At 35.9% G+C, this 27,148-nt stretch overlaps 1 long non-coding RNA gene across 3 annotated transcripts in view; it reads right to left on the bottom strand.

Annotated features, from left to right (window-relative positions):
- The window catches only part of LOC108445453, a 370,042-nt gene that overhangs the window by 75,735 nt on the left and 267,159 nt on the right, over nucleotides 1–27,148 (bottom strand). For 2 of the 3 annotated variants that reach the window (XR_001860310.1, XR_001860309.1), the window contains 2 exons: nucleotides 8,512–8,601; nucleotides 115–4,757 (listed from right to left, as the gene is read on the bottom strand). This is a non-coding gene — a long non-coding RNA (uncharacterized LOC108445453). Of the gene's footprint in view, nucleotides 1–114; nucleotides 4,758–8,511; nucleotides 8,602–27,148 lie in introns of those variants that run through there. The other variant, XR_001860308.1, reaches the window with a different exon arrangement.

Raw genomic sequence — 27,148 nt, 5'->3', positions numbered from 1 at the left:
CTGTTTCTCTAAAATATCAAAATACTTAGAGAGAAAATACATGCTTATATTTATGATAATTAAATCCCCGTAAAAAGAAATGACCACATTTTTGGAATATTCTTTTATTTTTTTTGCTTGTTCTCCATTCAACAGTGGACTAGCTGAATCCATGGTACCATCATGTGACAATAATTTTACACTTCCAAATTATACCAACATTTGCAAACAGCATAGCAATTATCGTCCACAAGGAACCTCCTTAACCAGAATCCTGTTGCTCTGTGGAAAGAAAACAAAAACTGTAGATTGGAGCTTATTCATGGCTTGTTAAAGTGTGTTTTTTTTGATTAATGATGCAAAATTGAGTGATGGATTTTCCTGTTTCTCTGCTCTTGCCAAATTTGCTGTATGATTCAGCATTCCCCTCTTTGAATACTGGAAATATTTTTTTTAATATTTTTTGTTATTTTGGTATTTTTCTGTCTTTTGTAAGGATGTTTTAAGGACTGAAGGCCTTTTTTATCTAATTTATCTAATTCATTCTTTGTAAATAAACAAACATGAATAATACAAAAAAAATATCCACAATTAATCATTACAATTCTTAAATTAATTCTCTTTACCCATAGTCAAACAGAATCCATTCGAATTTGCTTTTTGGTGAAAGAACAATCAATTGAGATTTAGGTTTAGCAGAAAGGTGTATAAAAAGAAATAATGCAAATTTTGTTTCCCACGATCATTTATGGAAGTCTGATTTTGAGGAGGAACACACAACTCTGTGCACAGGAAGTAGTGTTCCTCACACTACTTCAGTTGGAGAGAACAAACAGTGTGACCTGATTTACCAATCCTAAATAAATGATGCAGCTTGAATTTCAAATATTTGCAATCTGTTTGCAGGGAAAAATTCAGACTTATTTGTTGAGTACGTTTAAATGAGAAAATCATGATCTGCTGATGGATATTCCATGAGAAGAAAAAGAGGCTAATTTAGTCGAAGAAATTACAGGCAGAGAATTACTCACTCAGCGCTACTGGCAAATAGTAAACGAGTGGCACCAAGGTTTCAATTCAAACACTTAACAAAGAAAGCAACTAATAGCGTCTTCCTTTTTCATCTGAAGTACTATAAAGAAGAGGGCTAGCCCTTCTGCCAAATTGCTTTTGCAGAAATGTGACTTCCGCCTTCGTTATTTTTACTCAAATTGCCTTAATTAAGAAACTAACTCTGCAGCCCTGACTTTGATCTTGTTTTCAGACTGGATGTGTCCAGGTTCATCTTTATGGACTTGCTGATTTTCTGCTGGATTCAGGTCAGAAGTCACAGTCTGCTGCAGAATATTCCTCCAAATGATACATGTCTAGGGGGAAAAATCCTTTTGATTTAATACTTTTCTCAATATTTTAAGAAATTGAAAAGTTATGAAACAACCCCCCAGGTTGGGAGATACTGTCCATCCCAAGTTTTTTTTTCCATTATACTGTAGAATTACACTACATTGAGCTAAATAGTAATTTTAAAATATTGTATTCTTTTTCTTTGTTTTGGTGAGTCATGGTGGTGGTGATGGTTTGATTTTTTTTTTGGGCAGTTGTTTTTTTGTTTGTTTGTGTTTTGGTTTTTTCAGTCTTCCATACCTGGGAGGTCTTGCATAGAGCTCTTCTTCTGGAGCCCAAAACTCCTTCTTAGGCAGAATTCTACTATGAACTGATCTACTATGAACTTTGGATCCTTTGCATAGTGTCATTTCAGGTTCTTACCTTGGTTTCAAAGGGTAAGTAATGGAATGATTTGCATACGGCATCAATTCCAGATAAGTACAGTACCATGATAATTGATAATACAAGTAGATTATTGTTGCCTGGGGAAGCACCATGATGTTTGGTTTAGGAAGGATTAAAAGGATGGTTTTAGCTCCAGCTGAGGTGCATCTAGGCACTGTCAGAAGATGGAAATTCCTGTGGGTATTCTATTAGCTTGCTTGAGTTTTGTTCCTTTCTGGGGCATGTGGATTCTCATGGGGCCTCTCTTATTCTGTCTTCTTCATTGTATTCCATGCCCAGAATAGTCTCTTTTCCTTGGGCAGGAAAAGGGAATGAAAGATGTTCTATATCTAGAAGTTTTTGCAAGCTGTACATTCAGTCCCCATCCTATTGCTTGGCTGGGTGATGTGTGCCTCCATCCATCTCCTGGGAGACATGGAGCAGGCTGTATGCATAAACATGGGATAGCCTCTCGTTACATAACCTGTCCCAGTTACTCACTTTCAAGACAAAGTGAGGTTCAGGGTGTAAAAAAAATCTTCATTTTATGAGCAGAAAGCCTACGGATCCTAATTGCTTATGACCAGAAGGCCACTGGGAGTAGGTTCCGGAAGCATGTTGATATCTAAAAAAATTAGCTTTCTTTTGGACCTTTTGTGTTCTCCTGTATATCAGCAAGGTCCTCTAACCCTATAGCATCCAAAATAGCATAACATAGCATAACATTACAGAACAGACTTAGAATGGAATGACTTGGAATCTCCTGCTTGGGCCACTCATGTATTTCCCTAGACACTGAGTTCAGTCCTTCTGTGAAAGGTGCTCCATGGACCAGAGAAAAGCACTCCCACCTTAGGCCTCTTCCAGTCCTGTTGTCACGCAGAAAAAATTGTATCCCTTTAAGGCAGAAGAAATATATTAAAAAAAAAAAGGGTGAAATTGCCTTGTAAAATAGGCAGGAATGGGAAGGGGCAGAAAAGAGAGAGTTACAATAAATAAGTGAATGTTGAGATTCCATAGGGTATTTAATTTTCAATTGCTATTTTTATAATTCCTATATTTCTCTTTGTGGTAATTGGCTACACAAATAGAGCATAGCAGTAGATAACTTTCGTAAGGTTTTTTGACACTGTTTTTTATATTATTTAGACAAGATATCATAATTTATTTAATTAACACAGAACAGTTGTAAAACTGAGTGATAAATACACTAAGAGAGTAGTTGTCAGATTTGGTGAAGGTATGTAAAGAATTGGTTCCTCAAAGGTCTATTTTGGTTATGAATGTGTTCAATATTTTCATTAATAGCCTGGATAAAAGACCAGAGCATACAGTTGATCTTTACTCATAGCATCATGATGTGTAGCAGTGAGTTTACTGGGGTACAGTGTTACAAACCAAAGCAACCTTGACAAATGGAGAAGCAGCTTGGAAAAGAAAAATGTAAGAAATTAATCAAAACCAACTGCAATATATTGCCCTTGGGCAAAAATAATCAACTGTGCAAACAAATGATGAGGAACTTGTTCAGCAACATTTCCAAAAAAGATCTGGGAACAACACACTCAGCATTAGTCAACAGTATCCTTCTTTTGAAAAAGGAAAAGAACACACCAGGCGGTATGTTGAGTTGTCTCTGGTATGCAAAATATGAGAAGTGAACTGTCCGCCATGGCTGGAATTGACAGAACCTCAGCTTTACCCATGCGCAGTAGGATTCAAATTGATAGGGGGTCCAAACAAGTCCAGACAATCTGGTTAGAAGTTGAAAAATAAAGGAGTGAAAAAGTTGAGGTTTTTAGTCTAAGAAAGCCTGGAGAGAAGGAGACTTCGGCAAAAATTTTCAAAATGATCCAGGGAAGAAAATAGTTTATCCTTAGGGAAGAAAATTTATCCTTAGGGACATTTGGACAAGAAGTAGGTTTAAACTTCAACAAGAAATGCTTAGTTTGAACAGGTTTTTCTAAGTGTCCAGTAAGGATGATAAATCCACACGTTTCCTGGGGATGTGGTGGTAGCGGGTTAATCCTCACTCTTTGTGAATGTTGAAGGTACAAGTGCTTTCTGTCTAAGGAAGTGGGGTACAGTTTATGATCTCCTGAGATCCACTCAGACCCTACTTATTGCTGAGTTGTGATTACTGTCTTGACCCAGCTCAAACATACCAAAATATAACTGAATGTTGCAAAGTTTTGTTAAAAGGGACTATCTGCATAATAGATATTCAAGGTTGCTCATTTTCATGTTACCTAATTACAAAGAAAATACATTGATTAAACAAATTCTCAGGCTTTCAGTATATCAGCTGCTCTTTCTGAGAGCTTATTTCCTTGAAGCTATCAAGTTTGTACAAAATAGAAATAAAATATAAATGAATGGTTCTCCACGAAGATGGTGCCATTCTTTATGGAGCTGCATCAGTGATAGGTCAAATTTATATTGCTCTGCAGTATGATTTTAATATCATTCTGGCCTGGTTTAGGCATAATCAAGTCTTCTGTTGAAAGAGCTCTTGTAAGGAGCAATTAAACATTAGTACTTTAGCTAGACCCATATTAAATTATGCCTTGGAATTTAAGTATCTGGGAATCATCTTAAATCTCAGCTTGAATTTTAGGTTGTATTGTATCTGCAATTTATATTGAGGTATAAGACAATCTGTTTCCATCTTGATTTAGTATTTATAGCTTAAAATGTTATTTCATTATTAAGTGTTCTGTGCAACTGTTAGTAAGACCACTAATAGATTAAGGTACTATTATTTATGATTACAGCTTCTGCTTTTCAACAAGAAGAGAAGCTGAACATTCAGCAAGTGAATTTTAACATGCTTTTTGAAAGCCTTGTAATAAATCAAAGCTAGCTGGGTACCCTTCAGCAGCCATGAGTGGCAATTCCAGCCCTTGCAGTGAATACTTACAACACAGTGGAAGCAAAGGACTTTGAACTGCTGTAACACCAGGGGCTCAACAGAACACCTCTGTAGGGCAGGCACAGGAGAATAGTATCTGGAAAAGATTTAATTTCACTTATCTCACCTTCTCTTTGCTGTGGACTGACAGGACTAGCACTCAGCATTCTCATGGACAAGCTGATATGTGACTCTGAGCCCTTTGAACCAGATTGTGACAGTATGAACAGTAATTGGGAGTTCCACTCACTCCAAAAGAGTCCTTGCCATAGGAAGTCGTCAAGTATGTACAGTTTAGATTGACACGTGGATGAAAGAGCAACAAATAGTACCTTGTATCTTGATCAAGGCAGATCACCATTCAACATTGTATTTGAAATCTTTGAAGCATAGGAATAGCTTTAAGTATGTCACAGTAAGCTTGTCACATTAAATACATACATTTAATGGAAATTAAATATGTTCATTGTTTTAAATATATGTTCAGTTTATGTCAGTATTTTGATCACTGATGGTAGCTTACAGTTTAGTTCCCCTGTCAGCACAGAGATTTCTTAATGCATTAGGGAAATAAATGCTTCAAATCCAAAGGACTGAAGAAAAATAACTAATTTCATTTACATCATAAGAAAGACAGGTTCTCTGCATAAACCTTGTATTGAATACATTATTTGGGCCAGAGTAGATGAGTATGAGCTGCATAATTTCCTTTTCACTCTCCATGTAAGACATAGTGTAATGGCTTGACAAAGAAAAAGCCGAGTTACACTTGCTGTACTATACAACTCCTTTGTTAACATAACCAGTAAAGAGAGATTATATAACATGATATTGCCTGAAGATCAGTTCTCTGGTTTAAAGAGCTAATTTCTTCATGCTGCCAGTCTGTTCTGCAAACTCTTTTGTGTTTTAAGATGGGAGACTTTCCCTTCTCCCAGTTCTGAGGAAGAAACAGAAATAGGGAAAATAAACTTGTTTCTATGTGTTGCTACATTGCACAAACACTGATCCCCTAATATCTAGTTACATTTTTGACAATTTTGCAACTAGGTTGAAAATAAAAACTACTCACTTCTACTTCAGCAAGCTGTGTGAGAGCTATTGGTGGCTTGAAGACTTGCCTAAAGACAGCCACATTTCAGCCTGAGAAGTCTGTCCGACATACCTAAAGTTAGTTTTTTAGGAGACTGAATGGAAACCATGGCCTTCATTTTTCTAAGCACCTTACGCTTGCAAGTAAAACTCCTTGTTGTGTAATCAATGGACCTAAAGATCAAGCACAATAGTTATCGGATGACATCCTAAACATATGTATTAAGACTTTCTGATTTGGCAATATTTAATATCAGCTTTCCAGTAATTTGAAAGTTTATGTTAACATCTAATAAAACTTTGTCAAAAAATCAAGTGTTAACTACTTGATTTTGAAAAGTGGTGCAACCAAGCCTGTGACTAGAATATCATTCAAGGACAGGCTCAGAAGTCAATTCAACACAGGCATCAGTATTCAAGTTTGGAGTAGGAAAGACTGTCTGTCTTGCCTTAATATATTCAGTATATTTTCTAGTATTTGAGCTATGTTATGTCACAACAATTGTTCTAGAGGCTATTATAATTCTGTTATTTGGAATAATTTTTCTCCCATTCTATATATTCTTCTTTAGCTTTTCTTTCTGTCATCCTATTTCTCTTAAATCTATTAATTCTGATCTTTTACATTTTCAGTTAAGATACACCAACATTCTATCTATCTGGGGGCATGGGATTGAGAACAAGGTGAGAAAAAGTACATCTTCCTGGTGAATTTACTATTAGAAGAGCAGGAGAGAAACATAACTACTGCAGTCCCATCCAAGCTTAGCATTGCCACAAAACACCAATGTTGGCATTCATCTGAAATGCTCCTCTGTAGAGTTTCTTTGCTTTACTTTAATTCATAGCTGAGAGCTTAGCCTATAGCAACCTGAGCCATAGTTAATGAAAATTGAAAAGTTACATTATATATTGTCCTTCAGGGTAAAAATATTAAAACATCAACTTTATCTACAAAGACGGTTTCATTCCAGCTACTGCATTTAGGGAGAGAAATGTACGCAAGGCATATACATTATCCAAATGTCTCTGTCCCCAAAGGGTGGATGAAAGAATGTTTTCTGGGCATGAGTCTCTAGGTTTTTTAGAAGTGTTATGATAATTTTTTGTTTATAATAGACTACACCACAAGGAAGGTTTTACATGCAGTGTACAGACTGAGTGAGGAAGTCATTCACAAACTCTACTAGAAAGGCATAGATGGATGAAGTCTATTATTGAAGCAGTGCCTTATTTGAGTAAAATAAAAAAGGACAGTGTAACAGCAAACAATTTTACTGTCTGTGGGAGCCATCCCTGTCTTTTTTCAAGAAATAAATGACCATGGCTCTGGTTCCTCACTACATCTGATGTAGCAGATGCAAAACAGTGGTCCAGGAGTGAACTGTAACTTTCTGAAGCACTTCCATTTACAGAACTATCCTGCGTGGTTGGTCACCAGTCAGCTACTCTCTGTGCCATGAAGATAAATTCCTACATACTAAAGGAAGACAATATTTAGCTGAGCTACTCCAATATGAGTTTTTCTCTACTTGCTCTCCTCTTCAACAAACATTCCGTCCACAGTGTTGTGAATACAAAGTGGCAGCAGTAGCATTTCTTAGGTACCTCTTGCATAAGGTGCATGCAAAAGACCCATTATAGTCTGTGTGCAGCTCCTGGGAGTTCTCCTTAACCACCAAAACTCCCCAATGTCCCAGCCATAATTCCTACCAGGAAATCTCAGGCTTAAGTGCATGGTCTTAGGTGCACATATAAAGCAATGAGAGGGAGTTTAATGACCTGGAAAATAAAGTACATGAAGTTTTTTTATCATTTTTAGTATTACTGTATATCGCAGATCAGTTTTTCTTTGCTATTTTTTTTAGAGTACAGTATATTTCCAGAGCCAGATGCTTGCAACATAGTATTTATACTATGATGCTTTTTAGCATGTCTTTTTTCTCCAATACACCTTCAAAGAGTAGCAAGCAAAACCCTGGAAACAATCCCTACTCTGTTTCATGTTCTCCTGGATATCTTGATCAAAGTACAATTTACCTTGAACAGCAAGTAAACATTTCCTTATAAATCTTAAAGTCTTTTAGCATGAGCTTCAGAAAACACAACGTTATAAGAAAACAAATTTTAAAATGCTAGTAGATCAGACCTTTATACATCCCTAAGAATCCCTAAGTCAGAAGCTGACCACCAGATGGGGAGATCTGGTGTTCACATCAGTGAACTATCCTTCACATATTTTTATTGGAACAGCTTATCTCCTTCTTCACCTTTCCCAGAGTGCTTTATCCCATATCAACTATATGCCTGTGGAACTGAGTTTTAGACTATATTTACAGATTGGTGTATACTAAGTGAAAATGTATGTTAATCAATATTGAGCCAGGTGTTTGTAGAAGAGGAGATATCCCATTTTTGGTTCACATACACAAACAAGCTGTACATGTTGTATGAAACTGTTCTTGACTGTTTTTCTCTGCATCTTCCATATCTAAAGACTATTTTGCCTGTAGGAGAACAGCTCTAAAAAATGTTACTGCTGGAACCACAAGAAATATATTGAATTCCAGATGTGCACTGTGAACACATTTCAAGAAATTGACGATACCTGCTATATTGCCAGCTTCCTGTAGGAACCCAGCATTACACATTATTAACAAAGAAGACAGGCCCAATTATGAATTATTCTATATGAATTATACTGCTGGGGTAAGAGCAATCTTTTCATCTTCTCATTTTTAGGGATTTGTGTGTCCTACCTTGTTTCTGCTCTCTTTTCATACTTCAGCCAAGATATCTTCCCATAAAAATAAGATGCATTTAGGATTTATTCCCTTGCAGTCCAATTTCTAAAACAAAACAAAAATCAGCAAATATGGAGACATAAGACATACTCAATTCCCATTAACATTTATCACATATAGTCAAGGTGTTCTTATGATTAAGGAAATGACCTGGTACTTGAGAGACCGAGATTTAAATTCTGTCAATAATTCTCTATTTATTTCTGCTGAAGAAAAACACTTAAACATGTGCTACAAATTAAGGACAAGCTTAAGTGGTTTTTGAGTCCCAGACTATAGACCTTGGGCAAACCACTTTGTCTCTTGGAGTCAGAATGTGAAATCTTTTATTCAGCTTGGTGAGCAGTTTCATGCACAACTAATGTCATTGATTTTAATATGGTTAGTCATGATAGTAACCACTTGCCAACCTCAGACTGGTACCTCAGCTCTTATTCTGTAGAAGGGGGTAATTAAATTTCCATGCCTCCCAGAAATATTAGTGTATTACACACTAGGTAATTTAGGTAAATTTAAAAATCCCACTCTTTGGAACTGCTTGAAGTCTTTTCACCAAGATTCTGCATACATGCTTTTGCTCAGATACAACATTTCTTTGTCTTTCCTTTTCTTCACAGAAAAGTTGCACAAAAAGGAGCTTATTAGCATCCTTAAGAAAACTGAAGTGATATGATTAATTATTATATAAATAATTTCAGGGGAATATACTCATTGTCTTTACTATGACATTTTCAGAGAAAATATTCCCTTCCTGTCATCTTAATACTACCAAGTCAATATGCTTTATATGCAATTTATATCAGAGCAAAGTTTGGAGGAAGCTTAAATGAAAAAGAAATAGCCCACATTACTGCAATATTTGGGGTTTTGCCTTGTATCTCTTTTATCTATTATGATTTTTTAAAATAACTACCAGTAGTGCTGAACCCACTGTGATATGCAAGATAAGCTATTCTGAGATCCTTCATGTTCCATAAACCAGGGTATGTTCTTGATTAGGTAATCACTGAAAGAGGAAACTCACTTGTAAGTGCAATTGCACTTACATGTCAAAAGAATATTTATTGAGAGAAGAAAAGGAAATGTTGGAATCTGAATCAAAAGAGTTTAACATCACTTGGCCTAACCTTTTATATCTCAGTAGAAATCAATGGAAAAAGAAAATAATTAGCAAAGAAGCATGGATTTATATAGAGAGATATAGACATACATATGTATACATACATACATGCACTCACACACATATATATATCATATCTGAGTTTCATCTTCCACTATTTTAATCTCAAAACCAATGGAGAATGTTTGATTGGAGATTTTCCTTTCAAATCCACCACAAATTCCTTCAGTACATTCAAAATAAAGGCTTTTTTCTCCCTCTACTATTCCTGGTGGCCCACAGAAAGCAATTTTTGAATGTTGAAACTGTAGGAATAGAGTCAGTCATTAGTCTATCTAATTAGATGCTTTGGTCAAACACAGTAAGCACTTGAGTAAACCTGGACAATTATGTCATAGCAAGGCTGGAACTTTAGAGGGCAGAAATACTCTGATTGCATAAAAAGTGTCAATTGTCATGGATATGTTTTTGTAGTAACCAAGTTACTTGTGAACTTGACCTATTCCACTAAGCTTTTAAAACTGTTGATCGTGAGGCTTGTAATGAAATTTGTTCCACTGTGTGCAATCATGTGCAGTCCTTCAGCTCGAGTCAGCCAGGCTAGTAGGCTCCTTTGTCAGGCTGAGCTCCTCCTCTCTATTAACCTCCCAAATAGTGCCTAGCTCAACTTTACAGATCTTAATTCTATTTGTTCCACTTTGTGCAATTAGGCTTACTTCATGCACCCAGTCCACCAGCTCTCACGTGGGACTCCAGAATGTTTCAAGTCATGGATATTTACAAGAAAGGTATGAAAATCATGGAATCCCAAACTGCCCTGACAAACAGGGAGACAATGCCAGACCTCAATAACACTGTACTTAGCTCCACAGCATTCAGAAGTGAGGGATTTCAAGTGCAGAGAGAGAACAAAATAACCAAGGAGATATGTATGTGTAGAGAGGAGGCTGTGAGAAAAGGTAATAGGGGTCATGGCTACTACCCCCATGTGTCACTATTCCTCTTTTGCATTGGTTGTGTGGAGAACGAAAAATGTTACATTTTTTTATGCCAGCCATATGTACCAGCTTCATTAGACTCAGCTGACTTTTGCAAACACTTCTTATTATGTGCCCTGCCTCCTCTTATTTGAGATAAGTAAGAGACAGTTTGCATATTTCTTTATCTACAACATTCAGTACAGAAGTTGCTTTTGGAGATCAAGAAAGAAGTTTATTTTCTAACCATGTTGATATGGGATCTAATAAATTTCCAAGGATATGGTGCTAAGGAAAGATGAGATATGAAGCTACCTTGTCTCTGTGTATCTGCCTGTGGTTGTTCTCCGTCTTTGAAATTAATTTAATTTTAGTATAGTAGTATAGATCTCAACCCTGGTCAAAATCCTTTTCTTTTTTCAGGAAAGGAGAGGAGATAGAATCTAAGACTTGTCTAGGCAAAATCACAGCTGAATTAATCCTGAAAAAAACAGTATAAAGAAATTTAAAATTAGTCATTAACCTGGTACTACTAGGAAGCTTCCAGGAAACTGCATTTCCACAGAAAATTTCTCTGTAAATGTAAATGTTATGTCATGAAAACTTTCCAGGCAAAACTCATTCAAGCTCTCCGGTGTCTTGAGTCTAGTTGTATCTGTTTACACCATGGATGATTTTGCCATATTCTACTTGTTGAAATTTTGCCTAATGAAGAACATAAAATATAAAATAGCAGGTATTCATCTAAAATGCAGGCAATACCTGTGAAAATCGTAAGTAAATATAGGCACTCGGTATTGCTCTTTCTTCATTTCAATGATTAAAACACCATTACTCAGATCCCCTTTCAGTTTAACAAGAATTTAGTGCATTCAGAGGGAATAAGGCAATATTTTTCTACATATTATCCGCTCCTTTGAACAACAGATTGTGAAAGCCAGAGTTCTTGTGCCATTAGTTGAAATGGCATAGCAACAGTCAAACCTCTGAGATGACACTCAGTGGTCATTTCTCCATGTTCATTCATCTGACAGAAGACTTTGGCTCTGTCATCTTTTTATCCATCCTTCATGCCACCAAAAAAGTGGCTGCAAAATATCTGTTTTTAAATAGCTTCTGAAAAGTAAGAATTTGCTAGAGTTTTTTTCCTAATCACTGAGAAAACATGTGAAACTCAGACCTTACAAGTCAACATGAAGTGCCACTGAACAAAATATAAAGTATTTACTTATGATCCCATTTTTGTTGTGACAATATTCCCTATGGCAACAAATTAGATTTCAGTACAGCAGCACTGGCAGAAGTAATGACCTGTCACCAAAGCATATACTTTCAGTATTAAAAATAGTAAGTCTTGTGGGGGCTAACTCATAAGCTTGTCTGGTGTACCCTAGAGAATGAACCTCTGTGCATGCATCATCATTCTGTTGCCAGACAACTTTCACAGCCAGTGACATGACACGTCTGAAGTCTACGCCAGAAAGAAAGCTTAGAACATTTTTTTTCAGGTTTATCTCCAGTACTTAACGGTGCAAACTGTAACCACACAAATCTATTTTCTAAACTAAACTAAACTAAACTAAACTAAGAAATGATGAACTGTATTAAAACTGCAGAGGGAAATCACGAGTCCGTGTTCATGGCAGCATAACAAGACAAGGCACATTACCATGCTTTGTAGGTAAGGCATTCATAAACCATTATTTTCTTTGGGTAAAAATCTTGGTTCCATCTTTTTCCTTTTAAAGAACAATTCAAAAGTCAATAGTTCTCAAAAACTTGTGATGACATTAATTTTTGCAATAAAATGACTTTCTAGATGTATTTAAGTCTTTTAGGTAATTCATAGGAAATATCCAGGAGGCTGAAATTTAAAACTTCACAGTAACTCCACTGTACTCAGGGGCCTCAGATACACATCTTATCAACTGTTAGAATAATTTCAGTTTGAATCCCTTCCAGAGTCTGAAAATTTTGCTATTCTTGGATTTATCTGTGGTGCTAGTGCTATATCTGTGCCTAAATTTTTTTTTGAGTGCCGTGGGAACCTGTCCCACTCAACTGAAAGGAAATGTGATGAGTGCAACCCTTCAGACACCCACTCATGCCTATAGATGAGGCAGTTGGAAGTGGGGTAACTTTTCCTAGATGAGAACAAAGAAATGTAGTCTGAACTGATGGGAAATAGTCAGCATAGTAATAAGGTTTTCAAACTTCTCACCTGAAAGCCAATAACTCTCCCTCCACATGCTCATACTCTGCACTCACCGTTGGCAAGATCTACTCATGTATTAGGACAGATGCACTGATGGATGGAAGTCTCTTCTTGATGCCTTTTTTATTGTCTCTCAAACAGAGCTTTCCTTCTCATGTTCCTTCTCTGTTTCTCTTGTGCCAACTTTAAATTGGGATACCAATTTCTAAACTCCCATTTTTAGTAATTCCATTTCTTGCCACTTTTGGTGCTTATGCCCACAGATGTCTGCTGTGCTGATGACAGCTGTCTGTCATTAGTTTCATTCTTCTTAAACCTTAAAACAAGGGTTCTTACCTTATATTCCCTGTGAATTCTGGTCTTTATTTACTGCTGTTCTGTGTCTGTACTTGCACTGTGTGCAGTTTTGCCTTAAGTATTTTAGGCAAAAATTTACCACATAATTTAGTCACCCAGCATGAAATACAAAATGAGCCAAATTAGATCATAAACATTCCTGAGAGTTATTTTAATGACTGCATATCAAGATAGAGTGTTTGATGGAAATGGTCTGGAAAGTAGTGACCTATTGAGAAGATCTGGAGAACAGTATTACCTGCATTGGTGAATGAGCAAAGCATTGTTGGACAGAAAAATCTGGGTAAGAATAATGAAATGCCCCACTGTCTGAGGACACCTTGTATTCCTTCCTGCCAGTATGAGTGGAGAGACAGAGGAATGTTGCCAGACAAGACTACTCTAAGAAGTGAAGGCTGTATATCAGATTTTTAAATTATTTTTATTTTACAGCTGCTGCCAGGTGGTGCTGTTCATATGTTATTCCATAGTGAATAAATAACACATATGCTATTTTCAAATATGTATATAAATATAATATTCTGATGTTTAGGAATCAACTGTAGTAATAAGTGCATCATCTTCAATATGTCTTTCTGTTACCATGTCAATAATTTATGTGGAGTAAACAAAAACATCAGCTCTCCCTCAAGATTTCAATGAGAATTTTTCCAGTACTTAAAGTGTCTTTTGGTTCTTTGCAACCAATTTTAGCACTGTTGCCCTTAGGCATCAATATAAGCTTAAGCATGTAAGTATTTGTATAGGTAGTAATGGAGGAAAATAAGCCCTTTCAGAAGCAAATTTGCCTAAATTATTTCAGGCTAAAATTTCAGAAAAGATTGAATCTGCCTAAATGTATCATTATGAGAGGAAGTCCTGCCTTGTTTTCAGTTTTTTACCATCCTCTCTTTCATGTTGCTGCACGTAACTGTGGATAATATCAGGGAATTGATCTGGATAGATATAAGAAATATAAGAAATATAAGAATATAAGAAATTTCATTCACTTTTTCTAGCAAATTTTGCATTGTGGTAACTGATTATTATCTGAGAGTTCCTCATCCTGTAGTACTTATCTTTCATTTAAAAATTAAGTATATTTCTAGACCTCATAATTGCACAGAAAAACCTGAAAAAGTGTTCTGAGTTCATTTGAGCTTATCAGATTCCTGAAATTCCTGAAAAGGAAGAAAGAAGACTTTAATTAAAGTTTTTTTGAATTTCAAAAGGTTCTTTACAAGTTAATATTTATTTTACTGAAGTGAGTATTACTTTTGGTTTTTAACCTTTAGAATATCAAAATCTTAATGCAGTAGTAGCCAAGGGCATTTTTTAAGGCTGAAGGAACACAGAAGGAGAATCACAGGATCACCTAAAAATTTAGGTTATAGGGAGATTTTGGAGGCCATCTGGTCCAGCCTTCTGCTTGGATCAGGGTTAATCTCAAACTGGATCATGTCACCCAGGGACCTGTCCAACGAGGTTTTGAAAAATCTCCAAGGACAGTTTCCCACAGTTGAACAACCTGTTCCAGGGCTTTTTCATTCCCTTTGTGCATTGTTTTTTTCCTTAAGTCCAGTTGTAATTTTCTTTCTGTAAATTGTGACTGCGACTTCTTTCCTTTCACTGTGCACCCATGTGAAGCATCTGTTTGTGTTTTCTGTACTCCCCTTGAGGCAAACAGATACCTTCTCAGCCTTCAGACCCAGTTTCCTCAGCTTTAACCTGCATGTCAAGTACTCCAGCTCCCTCCAAATCAGGGTTTCCATTCTCTGGACTCTGCAGCTTCTAAGTGTCTCTTTTGTGACAGTAAGCCCAAAACTGGACTATGGACAAGCCTGCACTAGGACTGAGCAGGGAGGGATAATCACCTCCCTGGAGCTGCTGGCCATGCTCTGGTTCCTGCAGCTGTCTGCACTGAGCCTTCCTCACTGCATGGAGCTCGGCTGGCTCATAGTGTGTTGTTGGCCACAACCCGCAGGGCTGCTAGGGTTAAAGTCACAGACAGACCAGAGGAAACCTTGGAACAACAGGTGAACAGCACTTCTACCTATGCATGATTAAATTAATTTAACTCAAAAAGCGTTGAACTTTGATTGTTTATAGCTTTTTAGGACAAATATTGTAACCTGATAAAAAGAGATCCCTATTTGTTTTGGCTAAGGTGGTAAAATGCTTCTGATATCAGAGCAGCTATGCCAGGTCAGAATCTGACATGATATGCTGAATAACAAAGAGGCAAAAAAAAAGGTAATACATTATATATTAGAAAACATATACTGGAAACCATTATTCTATGCTTGGAAAGCTTTGGGCATTTTTTAAAACGATGAATATCTCTGCTGGTTTCAAAGATGATTTAAACCAAAGTTTAGTTGCAAGCTGTAACTTGAGACTGTTGTGAGTTATACCACTGTTTTATTATTCTTAATAGCATCAAGTCAATCCAGAGATATTTCATCCTGCAATTTTCTTCTGATATGAAAATGCATAATGTTAATCTTTGTAATACTTTATAAACTGACTATAAACCAATGTTTATGGTCAGTTAATCATTGTATTACTTTGCTTTAGGTAATTTAGTACATTACCATAATGTAACAATCTACTTAATATAAATTTTAAAGTGAGCACAGCACAAGTTTCAGGGCATTAATATATTACATTTTCTAACCAGAAATTCAGAACACAGCTAAAGTTTAGATGCAGATCAGATATTTTCTGCTTCAAGTGACTTAGTGTTTTGCCTAAGGAATATTCTGATTTTGTGAAAGTCACTACATTTTTTTTTTTATTATTATTATAGTGTGCCTTGCAGTCCATTTAGAAGTCCCAACAGGATTGGAGCAACCATTACAATAATCATAACACAAGAACATCATATGAGGAAGCCTCCTAGAGCATCAGTTCAAGTGGATACATTGTAGGGTACTGTTTCCACCAACACTGAGGCTTGTCAAATCCCACTGAATCCTGAGATTTAAAAGCTGTCATTAGTGGGAGTTCAAATGAAAGGCATTAATGCTAACACATGATTACATTATTGATTGTATGAAAAAATAATACAGTGGGTGGAGGATGATGCAAAAGTAATAACTACCTGTGATTTTGGAATTTAATTAATTTAATTAATGATTTTTTAAACGTTCTGTATCTTGTTAGATGGTGAGATTTCATTAAATATAATGAAAATTGGTGGGTCTCACCACTAGTAACTTGCATAGACTTGTAAGAGACAGCTCCTCAAAGGACAGCTGAAACTAAGGTAGATTCCAGACAAACCAAGAGACCTTCCACAGTCCAAAAAGGAAAGTAAGTCCTCCTAACATCACTTAAGAACTTCAGTAGTAGGGACAGTTATTTTTCATTGGGTATTGCACGATTAAAGATCTGTGTACATACAGAGACTAATGTCTCCCTCCCTGAGAGAAGAAAAATATTGTCAGAAGAACACAGAGAACCTGAACATGAGAAAAAGTAAAGTAATAAGATTAAGAATTTAATGAACTAAGTGATCTGGGTCAGATTACTACTATGATTAGGGATTGGATAAGATTGTTTTTTCACCATTTTCAACTCTTAGGCACCAAATTTTAGCTAAGTGCTCTCCTTTAAAGAAAGGACTGTATTATATATCTCAAGAATGCTCTTCCTCCTTTATGTAGCCAATTAAAACTAGTATTTTTTTGTTGTTGTTAATTGCTTCTATAACTTGCTCTATACATAATCTGATACATAGTGTGCTCACAAGTCTACGTTTTAGCTTGAGGTACCTTCATCACATTTCATGGTGACAGAAGTAATTTTTTCATCTGCAAAGCTAAGACTCTGCTGAAGCTTGAACTGTTTGCAATGAAAGAGAAAGACATGGCAGGAAAGAGATCCAATCTCTGACTGCTGCATGGAAGGGAAAGACCTTTATGTATTGGGCTTAATTGATGAAGGCATGACACAACCAAAAGAATCATACTTAATTATGAAGGATAACACAATGGTATTAACTTAGTTGTTCAAAGAAATACCAATACTACACATAGAAATCAACCACTTTTCACAGAAATAATTACTGCAGGGTCTTGACTACTCTTGAGCCCTGAACAAAGCCAAGCATATTTTTGCATTGCCTTAAAGTAAACGGAGAGGCAAATTGTGGCTCAAAGAGACAATGAGTCTCCTGGCTTTCCCTTTCAGTGCCTGAGTTCTTACATGCTGGTGCAACTAGGTCATACAGTGCAAGATTCCCTATTGTGGTTATTCTTTTCATTCGCCTCTTACAGCTCCCCTGGGTATTAGCAATAAAGGAGTGTTTTATTCCTTTATTCTCCCTCCTATCCTGCATAGCCATGCAAACTGGGTCACAATTTGGACCATAATTTGTAAGACATCTGTGGATCCCTGCAACACTTTATAATCTACATATGTTCAACCTGCCCAGAACTGTATAAACTTTGCAAGCCTTTTATTTGGGAGTAGGGAGGGAGCAGTGCAAAGTGAATAGATAGTCCTTTTTTTTCAATCCTGTAAGAGAACAAAAACCATAAATGGTTTTATTATAATCATATTTACTGCATTTGTGTCACTGCATAACAACATCAACAGGGCTGAGATAATCAGTATGATTTCATATTTTATTGTAATGAGATTACATTGAAGTTTAACCTCTGCTCTTATTTCCCAGATTTGTTATATTTTATCCTCTGTTATTTACATTATTTTGTAATACATTTTTCCATGAGTTACTATATGTCTCCAGAATTTTAAGTTTAATTGAGTGTAGTTTTTCTTCAGAAAGTTTTCCTGATTTGATTTTATTGATATGAAATAATATAGCTCTCTTGACTGTTTACAATGACAGTTTTGTCAGAGATTTAATTGTACATATATCGTAGTCTCTAAAACAGTTATTTAAATTAGATTAAGAAAAAGTATGTTAAAAAATTAAATGCTTACATGGAAATTGTGTATTGTAGGCTAGGCACTGTTTTACATTTCTTATTTTTACTTTACAATGATCCATTTCTTCCTCCTCTGACCCTGGTTAGGCATATTAATAAATGACATAAAAGGAAAGACTTTGTGAGACTACTAAACAGAAGTGCAATTGGAATGGGACATAAGCCCTAACTTGAAATATGATTTTACATAGAGTCCAGTCATTCTAAGAGTGGTAGTAGAAATATTTCTAATATATCACATAATCCATGTCAAAGAGGATGGCTTCAAAACCCTGGACAAAAAGACTATGCTAAATGCACTTGATCATTCTTTTGCCTCTTCCTCTCACACATTTGTGTCAACATAACTGAAGACATTGTTAGTCTTTAGCTGACAGCACTTGTACCAATAGGACTTTTTTTCAGGAGGATCTGATTCCCTTTCTAGATTAACTGACCCATTTTACTGCTGCTTCTGAGCTGCTGGGCTTCCCTGTAGTGGCTACGGAGCCCCTGCTTACTTATCTTTAACCCCTGGTGTGATGCTTTGGGGTCTACACATAGCAGAACTTACTGAGAGCTAAGAGAGGACTTGCCTGATATGCTTTGTGAAGAGACTGAAAATTTATCCCACCGACTCATGGTAACAAATCTGCTATTGATCAGGGCCAAATAAAATCCCACATGCCTATGTAACTAGAGAGCATGGAAATGGAATTGGTTGAAAAAATATTTTAAAATTAAACAGATATAATTTGTACTATTAGTACAATTCCTCATGGGAGATGGAGATTTAATTCTTGGTTTAAAAAGAAATCCCCAAGTTTTCCAGCAAAAGAACAGTTTAGACAAAGTGCTGGAGACTAAACACCACAATAAACCAGGTTTAACCCAGTTCTCGGAGGAATTATTTGTGGTACACTACAAAATACTACAAAATATTTGCATTACTTTTGAGAAGGTTGTGAAAGGCATTCTTGGAGACTAAGAATAAGTCTCCATTCAGAGAAAGTGGTCTAATCCTGCCATCTCCAGAATTTAAAAAAGGGCAAACGTTCCCCTACTTCCTGCACTTGCTGCTGCACTCTAGAAACAAAGCTGGCCTAATTCTGAGTTCAAGACAGTCAGATGGCACAGGCATTTTTACGTAGAATTACTGGCAATTAAAAAGAAACACTTCTACTGCAAAAGGAAACTCAGGACAGGTGACCTGGTCTGTCTGCTACATGCAGCTCATTAAATAGTTACATAAAAAATTTCATGAGAATTTGGTAGAACACTGTATATTGGCTTCAGATTCATTGTTAAAAAGATTAAATAATCAGGAGTCTTGTAAAGTAGAAGATACATTAAATAATAAATACAGGTTCTTTTCTCTGGAACATCCGATATTTACGAGATAAGAATTTTTTCATCCCTTTTTATATATATTTTTATTGATACAGGATTCTCCACACCATCCTGCCCCCACAAAAATTCTATCTATCTATCTATCTATCTATCTATCTATCTATCTATCTATCTATCCATCTGTCTATCCATTTCTGCTCTTTAAACATTTGATAAAACAAACCGTATTCCTTTTCCAAAACATACTGGAGGAGCTGCAGTTGTTCCCTAGGAAGACTTGCCCAATGAGAGCACTGATTGTGGGGTAGTAGACTCTTTTTCCATTTCTGATACCTCTCTCACTTCGACTGTCTTGTATAGCCTTATATTCGACCCTGAGCCATGCCACATGTGCTTTGTGCTTGGTGATATATGTTTCTTTTTGCATTTGTTCCAAGTGTTTCAACTGAGCTTTCTGCTCTTGGTATTCTGTTCGTGGATAAAAATTTCAGCTGTAATAGTAATGCCTTTTCCAAAGCCAAGGTTTACAGAAACAAGGGTGAATTGTTCAAAACATTCAGATAAAAATTTAACATCAACCCATCTTGGAAAAGGCACTTAAAATTTCTGAGGAGTTGCAAAGGGCTGAGTGTTTTGTCAGCCACAGAGAATTTTTGTCCCAATGCATTGAAGTGTGAAACCAGAAACAAAAAAAAGTTTGTAGATGCTCAGTAGCAATTTGCTAGAGTTTGGCAGCAAAATTATCCTAATTTTCCAGTCACACTGATCCTCCCAACTTTTGTGTGGCAGACAGCTTGCACACCATCACAAAGCTGAGGCATTTTGTTACTGTCTCGGGGTGACAGTTACCCTAAAATGTATTACTTATTTTAAAACATTATCCCTAGAGACACGTGACATTTTACAAGACAAGGAAATGAGAACAACAGCAGCAAAATTAAGATAATTCTTCTTTTTTCCCCCCTCTTCTTCCAGCACATCTCTTAATGAAAATGATCAAATCCATGGTGCAATCCCACTATGCTCAACTGCATAAATGTATGGAACTGCATTTTTGGGTCCTGGGAGTAGGATGAACAGAATGAAACAAGCAATGTACTTCCAAATAAAAGCAGCAGCTCTATTGGAAGAATATCTCTCTAGTTCACTTGGCAAGATAAACCTTCCCACTTTAATACAGTAAGGCCTAAGTCAACTTTCTATATAATGCAATGAAAATAGACACAATTTAGTAAAAAGAGAATTTGTCTTAACTGTATTTCATAACTGCTACATATGTGTCTGTGTGTTTGTAAATACAATTTCTCAGTGTCCAAGAATTAAATCCTTGCCTCATAATGATAGTAATAATAATAATAATAGTGGTGTCCTTACATTCCATGGAAAATAAAGATGCTCTATTACTTTCATTAGGCACTGGTAAGGGAGTGTGCACAGGTCACAGTATGCAAGCTATTAAGATTGAAGGCATCTGCACAAACAGCCTTGACTGCTTTTTAAAGGCTAAGCTGCACAATTTGTCTTTCATTAAGAGCTGTTGTGCAGTTTTGTGATTTGTAGCCAGCTCAACTGAGCTTCCAGAGTGTGTACTTCTATTTTGAGATCTTGTCAATAAACAAATAAGACATATGCTTCAGTGAGTCATCTGAGCAGAGCAGACTATCACAAGAATCAGTTGACCTGTACTTCCTTCCTGCTACTGAATCCTTCTCTACCTTTTCTTGTTAACACAAAGTGTGTCCCTGTACGCATCACAAAACAGAGAAGCCAGGGATGGGAAGACAAGGTCTCTTTCATCCATATGGGTTTATTTGTGTTCTGCTGGCACCGTTATAGTCATACAGTAACCAACATAAATTTTTAGTTTTATTATCACCTCTAAAAAGAGACAGAAATGTGAAAATTGAAGCCAGAAGGTTTGTATCACAGGATTAATTAGGCAGGGCCAAGTGGAGTCACACTTCTCCTGGCAGTGAGTGCCTCAAGAAGGTGCCTGCCTTCAATTATGGAGCGCACAAAGCAATTAAAAACCCTGTTTCTTTTTCCTCGGGTGTTACTTGTTGAGAAATCTTTTTTCTTCCTTTTTTATTTTTTTTTTCTTTTTAATTCTCTGGAGATCTGAACTGGTTTGAGGTGTAATCTGCTAGGGTAGATATTCATGAAAAATTGATTTAGCAGAAACCTAAGTGCAATAGGTTTAAAATAAACCTGAAAGGAATGAACAATGTGTTTCTTGGCCGAAATTTTATTGGCCATTTTTTAAATACAGACTCACATGCACAGAAGACCAGATAATTAAGGACCCAGACATTATGGATCTCCAGGAAAGAATTTTGTCACTGGGACACATGAATCAAATCAGCCAGCCACTCTATGCATTTCCTTAAGCCATACAGCACTCTTGATTAACCTTTTCCTCAGTCCTTTATACAGATATATGAAAGTTTCTGAATGGCAGGGTCGTGTGTATGTGTCAGTTTTAAACGTATGTTTCAGGCAGCCATATTCCACGGTCCATTGGAAATTAGTACCCTGTTTCACCTGTACGTAGTCTACAGGACACGATAGCCTTTCTCTGGATTTATGAGCCTCTTTGCTCTCCTGGTGTTACCAAGAACTTTACCACTGTCACTGACTCTGACCCTTTGTACCAGGACTCAACATCTGATTTTGTGCAGCTGGACCTGCACATTAATGCTTTTGCCACATTCCTTTCAAACACCCAGCTAACTCCTTCCTGTCCTGTTATTTCCCATGACAGATAAATAATTCAAAATATGATATAAAGTATGGTGTATATCTGGTTTGAATAGTGCTCTATCAAGACATGTTTCAGCTATAGCAATGACCTCATACTTCCTGTTGAGTAGGGAGAAGCAAAAAGATATTTAAATCAATAGAATAAGGGAGCCATAGCAGGGGATGTTACAGTTCATGTGAGTTTTCTTCACAGGTATTATGTGACAAAAAATGTATGCTAGGACATTAAAAGGGTGTAAATAATGACCACTGGTTTACTATTGTTTCTAACACTGGAATGCCTATATTCCCAGGCTTCCTCATTAATGTTGCCTAAGAAGTGATTATATTTTTAAACAAAAAAATAGTGGGTAATGGAGATTTTTTTCTCCCATTGTGCACTTCAATTTTATTATTTCCTAGTTTAAATATAGCTCACAGAAGAATGAGAAAATTCTTTATAAAGGTCATTAAATAAATGCTGCTGGAACAAATCTTTAAACAGGATCATCACTGAAATGGGAAGTTATGCATATGGAACACTTTTACTTGTAGTACAGATTAAACAGTTGGCAAAATAAAGCTTTAGATTGCCAGACATTATGTGTCACTAGAAATCAATTCTGACAGATTTTATTGAGGCTTTTACCCATATTATTGCTGCTATATTTTTTTCAATTAAAAAAAAAGAGGAAGAGGTTTGACTTTTTCATTACAGGTCAGCCCATTTGGCAAAGGCTATCCTGTCACATGGCACACTTTTATACCCATTTTGATTTAGTGTGCATAGTATGTTTGTCAGTGGGGAATGTCAAGATGACAATAGTTTCACATTTCTGAGCCATTGCTAGAAGAACTCTGACAAATTCTCTTATGACTATTTCAAGATATTTTAAAAAGTTTCAGCAATTCCACCATACACATAAAACAAAACACAACAAAGACTTTTTTCTTTCTTTTCCAAAGTTATTTTTCATTTGGTTCATGAGACTTAAATAACTATTTCTTAAAATTAACTGGCAACTAGAGTATAGCAGAGCAATATTCTTTCACTCTATTTAATGTCTTGTCACAGGTATAAACCCATAAATTTAGTGCCAGTGGATTTTGGAGTTAGCTAGCCATATTATCTATATGTTGTTTTCTTCAAAAGATCATATACATTTGTACATACAAAGTCCAGTATTTTTGTAAAAAGCCTTCAATTTTCACATCAGTTAGGGGGTTACTGATGCAATTTACTCAAGGTGATATGTATACATGCATACATATACACACACAAACACCAGGACAGTCACTGGAGAAGTATATAAAATAATTCATTGTATTTGGATTGAAAATCCAATCCTGGTATTAACTGTCTTTTGTACTGCAAAGAGTAGATAGGATTCAGTTGCAATACTCTTAGAAATAATTAGGAAAGGTTATTATATTCTTAGTGTAGCTACCTTGGACCCTGCTGCCACACGATGTGTCTGAGGCCAGAAGTTTTGAGGTCTACAGAAAGAGTGAGAGTCACACTGTTAGCAGAAAAGACTTATAATAGACTGAAAAAACACCAAAGAATCAACAGCTTTATAGGTGTTTTAAGATATTCACCAGCAAATAACAAGCTGAAAAATAGGCTGTGGTTCCTCTCTCAGTAACTTTATTCACCACTGCAGGTGGGTCAAGAGTGAGCTGAATATGGTGTGTTTCAGCCACTAACATTGAAACTTGCCTTTATAAAATATCTCTGTACTGGCAACTGAGGCTTCGTTGTGTGCAAAAGATCAGTCCTCCTGGCTTTAAGAAATAAGAAACACATTTTTTAGGCATCCTCCTTACTTTTGATTATCTTTACTCCTCTCCTTAAATTTTCTTTATGTAGTCTTCAAGACAAGTTCAAAAGGCTCATTTGGTTAGATAGCAATAGAGGATAAGGATAAAATTGTTAAACTTCTGACTTTGCTTGGTCTATCTGGGCAAAGGCAAAGGGCTGAAGTCTCAAGTAGGCAAATATGTTGTCAAACTTCCTGTGAAGCCTCATAATAAAGAGATTATAAGAAAAATAATTAGGGACAAAAGCTTAATAACATAAACCAAACAAAAAGTGAAACATTTTGCAACTCGGTTCCCATTTTGATTGAGGGTTCATGTTTATGTGTTGTGATTTTTTCTGGATGTTAAGATTACACACATGCTCTCCCTAGGCATTGCACAGGAACACCAGATTGCAGACTGACAGGGTGAGCCTTGCTGTGCTGGTGCAGAGCATCAACTTGAGCCTTGCTGTGGGCTGAACTCCCTTGTGAGAACCTTTGAGAGGAGCAGGGGAGGCATTGCTCGAGCCCCCTTACTGCTCCTTCCCGAGAGGCCAACACTCCTCCATTACTACGTGTGTGTGTGTGTTTCTTTTATGCTTCATATTGCACTATACAGCATTATACATTTACAACACGTGCATTTATCTACCTAAAGGGAAAGATATTTTTCTTTTGAATAACATTAACAAAATCATGCTTCATATACACATAGATGGTTAGGTTTGGTTTCATTTACACATAGATGAACTTTACACAGACCTGTTCTGACAAGAAATTTTTTTTAGGAACTTTTAGTACGTAGTGACTATGATGGCGCTGCGTTTAGCAGCTGTTATGTTTCAAGCAGGAGCTCTACATGTGGTTATTTGGGGAAAAGGGATACAAAGAGTAGAAATTTGAGGTGTGAGACTGTTCAATGGGAGATTCTCCCAAGTTCCTTTGTTACAAATATTGATAAATACTAATTGAAATCCTTAATAATAAAAGAAAGATGCCGTATTGGGAACAGAGACTTTCAACTGGAATTTTGTAGAGATGTAAGGCAGGCAAAACTGCAAGATATTAGAAGAAGTAATCAATGTGTCCCTTGTCATTTTAGGGGCTATTTTAGAATAAAAATAATTGCGCTTTTAGCTTTCCTTTTCTTTCTTAATTTCAGTAGATAATTTTTAATATAATTATTTTTTGAAGATAAAACTCAGTCTTGACTTGGGGTATCTATCATATGAATTAAAGGTCATTATGAACTAGGAATTCTCCTGTTTGTATGTTAGTAACATCCAAAGTTGTGAATACTTCCAAAAATATTTTTTAGGACTTCACTTGCATAATAACCTTTTTTTCTGTTTTTTAAAATTTTTTTCAGAAAGGAAAAGTAGCATTTTGAGAGCATATAAAACAGGTTTTATAAGAGTTTACACTAAGATACACACAGAGTCACCTAAGAAGTTATTTAATAAATAATTCATCAGATTAGATAATTTATTTCTAAAATAAGGGCAATTTCAGTAAATATTATCATTATCTTATTTCAGAAATATTTGCATTGAGACAATAAGATATGACATCTCTGCCCATCAGAAGAGTGGAGGGAGTCATCCTTAGTCAGTCAGTATGAGTATGAAAATACAAGGATTATTCAATTCTTTGATGGACAGGTGAGATATTTTTCAGTGTTTCCTGCTTTTGGTTTGTAAGATGAGTCAAATCACATAATTTGTCAATCATACACTTGTAGGACTGCCTCATTATTTTAAACTAAATGTAAAATGTAGACATGTCTTCTTGTCTGTAGAGTCCAATCAGAGTACGGGTTTCTTCCATCACCTACTCTAAGGATCATTTAGCAGTGCACTCAGAGGTGTTCACCTACTTCAACCATAGCTCATGATGTTAAGTGGTGCCTAACACCACATTTTAACTGCCCATTATCTGTTACCACCAATTTAAATTCTGGGAAAAGTTGCCTTATAAATGAACATCCTCCCTTGGCTTTTATATAAAATACTACTACTCTAATAATAATGCAAGTCCATCATCTTTAATAAATTAAACAGGACCTTCATTCTCCTTTAATAGCAATACAGGAAGCCTAAAACTTATTCTTAAGCCCTTAAATTTAGGGGAACGCTAAAGTAGATGCAAATTCTCAAACATAATAGTGTTTCTGGTCAGCTACATAGAAAATTTCACTAAATGGCCAAGGTAGGAGACCACAGTTTCTAACTAGATCCAAATAGGTCAACACTAGCTAATAAATTTTGATCGACTGGTTGTTCTTTGGTGGGGAATGAAGAACATGAAGGGCCATGAAAAAGAGATATACAATAAACTAAAACTGCAGCATTGGTTTATTCTCATATAATGTCTGTGTGATGGATTAAAAAATAATAACAACTTTCTCCAAGGTTCTCATCAGAAAAATCAATTTGACTGAGAGACAGGGGTTTGTTATTACTATTTTTAAGCAAAAGTTTTATTGACAGGAATTTTTTTAATAAGAAAATACCATGTAAAATTATACTCCACAAATAAATATCACAAAGTGAAGGAAAGCCTTGTATTACATATACTTCTCAAAAGGCAATTGCAAAATCCAGTCAAAATACACATAAAATGTCCATATTTTCTGGTTTCCACCAATAAAAAGTTTTAACAGAAAAAAATTAATGCCTTTACACAATAATAAAAATAAATTTCCAAGAGACACTACTTGCAATTCATCTGATACATGGATTTCTTTTTTTCATTTTTTTAAAAAACAAAACACATTCAAAAAATCTCACCCCAAAACACAGCAACTCCAAGTTTTGTATATCTTGTAGGACAGAGCCACAATTTCCAGTGGACAGACAATGAGTTCTGTATTAAAGACTTTTATGCATTTATGTATTTTCTTGCAGCTATGAAAGTATAGTTATTATGAACCCACTGCTAAAATAATTAATGGGGGAAAAGAGGCAATCTTAGAACTGATTTTCACAAGTTGATTTGGGGGAATATAGAATGATTATGTTTTTGAGGGTAAAATAATTATGCCAGTGAAGTAAATAAAAGTATTACTACTGATTTGAAAAGGACAGAACTTTGAAATATTTTTCTGTGAACTAAAT

Source organism: Corvus brachyrhynchos, unplaced genomic scaffold (genome assembly GCF_000691975.1).
Source record: "Corvus brachyrhynchos isolate BGI_N302 unplaced genomic scaffold, ASM69197v1 scaffold142, whole genome shotgun sequence".
Classification (NCBI taxonomy): Eukaryota; Metazoa; Chordata; class Aves; order Passeriformes; family Corvidae; genus Corvus; species Corvus brachyrhynchos.
This window is presented reverse-complemented; position numbering and strand designations above follow the sequence as displayed.